This window comes from Carlito syrichta, unplaced genomic scaffold (genome assembly GCF_000164805.1).
Source record: "Carlito syrichta isolate Samal-C Ts95f unplaced genomic scaffold, Tarsius_syrichta-2.0.1 Scaffold303266, whole genome shotgun sequence".
Classification (NCBI taxonomy): Eukaryota; Metazoa; Chordata; class Mammalia; order Primates; family Tarsiidae; genus Carlito; species Carlito syrichta.
In genome coordinates, this window is record NW_007247362.1 from 10,851 (window position 1) to 15,057 (window position 4,207).

The 4,207-nt window shown below is 60.7% G+C and overlaps 1 protein-coding gene across 1 annotated transcript in view; it reads right to left on the bottom strand.

Annotated features, from left to right (window-relative positions):
• Positions 1-4,207, bottom strand: part of GTF2IRD1 (GTF2I repeat domain containing 1) — an 88,038-nt gene that overhangs the window by 7,335 nt on the left and 76,496 nt on the right. The gene's annotated exons all lie outside the window — the stretch shown is intronic.

The window sequence follows — 4,207 nt, forward strand, 5'->3', positions numbered from 1 at the left end:
TTTTTTGAGTTGTTGTCTCACTCTGTCACCCAGACTGGAGTGCAGTGGCCGCTCCCGGCCACCGCAGCGCGACCTGCTGGGCTCCGGCGATCCTTCCGCCTCAGCCTTCCGAGTAGCGGGAATTACAGCACGCGCTGCCACGCCCGGCTGATTTTTTGATTTATTGCAGAGATGAGGTCTCGCTGCCCAGGCGGGTCTCGAACCCGCGGGCTCAGGCCATCCGCTCACCTCAGGCTCCCAAAGGCGCGGGACTGTAGGCTGAGCCACTGAGGCCGGCTTATTCCAAATTTTCTATATTATTGACTGATGAGATGTGGTCTTGCTCTCATGCCCTGCCTGGTCTCAAACTCGTGACCTTAAGCGATCCTTCTGCCTTGGCTTCCCAAAGTGTTGGGATTACAGGCGTGAGCCACCCTGCCTGGTCCATCCTGCATTTTCCTTTTTTTTTTGAGGTGGAGTCTTACTCCATTGCCCAGGCTAGAGTGCAGTGGCACGCTTGTGGCCACCCCAGTGCTGAATTGCTGGGCTCCAGCAATCCTGCCCGCCTCAGACTTCCAAGTAGCTGGAACTACAGATATGCACCACCACACCCGGCTAATTTTTTTTTTTTTTTTTGAGTTGGAGTCTCACTCTGTCACCCATGGAGTGCAGTGGCACGCTCCTGGCCACTGCAGCCTCAACCTGCTGGGCTCCAGTGATCCTTCCGCCTCAGCCTTCCAAGTAGCCAGAACTACAGGCGTGCGCTACCATGCCCGGCTCGTTTTTGATGTATTGTAGAGATGAGGTCTCGCCAAGTTGCCCGGGCTGGTCTCGAACCCGCAGGCTCAGGGAATCCACTTGCCTCGGCCTCCCAAAGTGCTGGGATGACAGGCTGAGCCACCGAGCCCCGCCTTGCCCAGCTAATCTTTGATGGATTGTAGAGACGAGGTCTCGCCAAGTTGCCCGGGCTGGTCTCGAACCCATGGCCTCAGGCAATCCACTCGCCTCGGCCTCCCAAAGTGCTGGGATGACAGGCGTGAGCCACCCCACCTGGTCCATCCCACATTTTCTAACCAGCGGCTCCAGCACACGCCCCATGTCAGGCACAGAGCGCCTTAAGAGGAAGAGGCGTGCCTCCTCCCCGAGGGGTCACAACCAAGCCGGGGATGTCACCTGGCCACAATGTGCATGCCCTAGGAAGGCAAGAGCAGAGATAGGCATGAAGCAGGGTGCCCACCCTTCCCGAGCAGGTCTGGGGAGGCCTCCAGGGGAACCAGACGCGTAAGTGGACCCTTGAAAGGCAGGTGGGCGTCTGTGAGGGACGGAGTGAGGGTGGGAAACAGCACCCAAGCACGGCCACCAAAGGGTAAACGATCACGTGGCCTGGACGTGGCTGGACCATGGAGCGGCGTAGCGGCGGCGACCGTGATGGGCCCAGTGAGGTCCACGCACAGGATGGGACTGAGCCAGGTGTGGGAATCCCCCAGACGGCCTGAAGGACAAAGCCTGTGAACGCGGGACCGTGGGCACCATGTGTTCTCCCTGCTGAGGGCCCAGGTGGCCCCGCCTGGACCCCAGCATGCTCCCTGTCCCCCTCCATGGCCTGGGCTCAGCTGGCCTCAGAGACAGGGCCTGGGCTGGGCTGCCAAGTCCAAGGGTGGCCGGGCTGGAGAACAGGTCCCAGGCAGAGCTCATGGCCGCCCTGGGCTCGTGCCAGGGTGGAGGAGGCGGCTGGGGTGGCGGCAGGGCGGCGGCCCCTCCAGCAGGAAGCCTTCTCCCTGAAGCACGTGCCCACGCTGGGAGGGTCAGGTGGAGCTGGAGGACAGAAGGGGCAGGGCAGACGGACGGGTCTTGGGAACCAAAGGACTTATCTGGATCCTGAAAACCGGAGAACTCACTTCCCCGTCGGAGGCCGGCCGGGGAACTGCAACTCTGGGGCCGGCTCCATGCCACGGGGACATGGCCGACCTGTCTGCCCTCAGACCCGTGGGGGCGGCCGGGCCTCCCGTGCACGTGCTGAGGAGAAGAAGCCCCTATTCCCCGTGTGGGGGCCGCCCCCCAGGGCAGGGAGCTTCCCACACTGCCCTGGGGCCTGCTCAGGCCACGCCCCCTCCCAGGACCCTCCCAGCCCCACAGGTCCCCGGCCTGGTACGTCCATGCCCACATTCCTGCCTCTGGCACCTGGCATCTGTCTGTGCTGCTGAATCCGGCTCCAAGGAGATCAGTCCCCGGGGCCCCTGGAGACACCACAAACGCCAGACGCCCCAGACCGCGCCTTCCTCCCGTGTCCCCATCTCGGGGAGCGCTACTCGGCTGAGCCAAGACCCCAAGCTCACACCCCCAGGACCCACCTTCTTCCCCAGGGCCCAGCACAGCCCTCCCCTTCGGGACCCAGATGCGGCAGGACTCGGCTGCCTCTCCTCCTGGTTCCGCGCAGGCAGCGGTGCTGGAGGGCCCGAGGGCCAGCCTCCAGAGCCTGCGGCCAGGCCGTGGCCGCTTTCCACCTGTCTCCTTGCCACCGAGATCCCTCTGGGTCGGGATTCTCAGGAAGCAGGGCAAAGCTGGCCCGGACCATACACGGGTGTGTGTAGGTGTTCTACTGGTGACTTTGCCAGAAACCACAGCCAAAGACACAGGCGCAGAGAGGCTAAGGAACTTGTCCAAGGTCACAGCTGCCAAGCACCAGGATTCCTCTGTCTGTGGGACCCCAAAACCCTGTCTTTCTACTCTACTGTGAGCCCTGGGTTTCCCATCTGCAGAAAGTAGGGCTGGTCTTTTTTTTTTGAGTTGGAGTCTCACTCTATCACCCAGGCTAGAGTGCAGTGGCACGTTGCTCACGGCCACTGCAGCCTTGACCTGCCGGGCTCAGGAGATCCTTCTGCCTCAGCCTTCGAAGTAGGTGGAACTACAGGTACGCACCACCATGCCTGGCTTTTTTTTTTTAATTGTAGAGATGAAGTCTCACCAAGTTGCCCAGACGGGTCTCGAACCCACGGGCTCTGGCAATCCTCTCACCTCAGCCTCCCAATGTGCTGGAATTATAGGTGTGAGCCACCGTGCCCGGCCTTAGAGTTATTTTTTTTGAGTCGGAGTCTCACTGTGTCACCCAGGCTGGAGTGCAGCAGTGTAATCACAGCTCACCTCAGCCTTGACCTCCTAGGCTCAGGCAATCCTCCCGCCTCAGTCTCCCGAGGAGTAGGGACTACAGGTACGTACCACCACACCCAGCTTATTTTTTGATTTTTTTTTTTGGTCAGATGGCGTCTCACTATGTTATCCAGGTCGGTTTTGAACTCCTGGGCTCGAGTGATCCTCCCGCGTCAGCCTTCCAAAGTGCTGGGATAACAGGTGTGAGGCACCGTGCCCAGCTAAAATTATTTTTTTATTTTAAATAAAAGGTTGAGGCCAGACTCGGTGGCTCAGCCTGTCATCCCAGCACTTTGGGAGGCCGAGGCGCATGAACTGTCTGAGCCTGCAGGTTCGAGACCACACCGGGCAACTTGGTGAGACCTCGCCTCTACAAAAAAAATTATCAATAAATAAATGGATGAGTTTGGAAAGAAATGAGACAGGGTAGGCTGGGGTAGGGGGTGGCCTGGAAAAGCAACTGCCCTCTTGGGAGCTCCCAGGAAACCAGAGACAGACGCTCAGGCTGTGGGCAAAGGTGTGACCCGCTGTCTGGGAAGGAACCTGGGCCCGGGGGGAGGCCCTCCTGGCCGTGTTCGGGCCGCCTCCAGGTTTGTGCCCGGGCTCTGGCTCCACGCACTCAAGGGAGAGGGCCATGTGCCAACTGAACACACACTCCTGCCGGGGCCCCGAGGTGTGCAAGCAAGCCAGTGCCCGTCTCCCATGACGTGGTCATGACTACTATCTGTGACCAAGGCCGCGCACCCACGCACCCTGCCAGCCCCGAGGGGAAGCTGAGATCCTCGCTTACTCAGATGGCTGGGCCCAGAGTCTTGGCAAGCTAGGGGTGGGCCGTGAGATCCCCTTCCCAGGCTCCCGCCCTCCCCACCACACGCCCACCCTCTGGACTATGGGCTGTCATCATGGAGCTCCCCAGGGACTGCAGTCCTCGTCTCTGGCAAGCGGGTCACCTCTGGGTGTAGTCTACGCGGGCAAAACAAGGATTAAGAAATCGCCTGAAGCCGGGCTTGGCGGCTCAGCCTGTCATCCCGCGCCTTTGGGAGGCTGAGGTGAGTGGATTGCCTGAGCCCGCGGGTTCGAG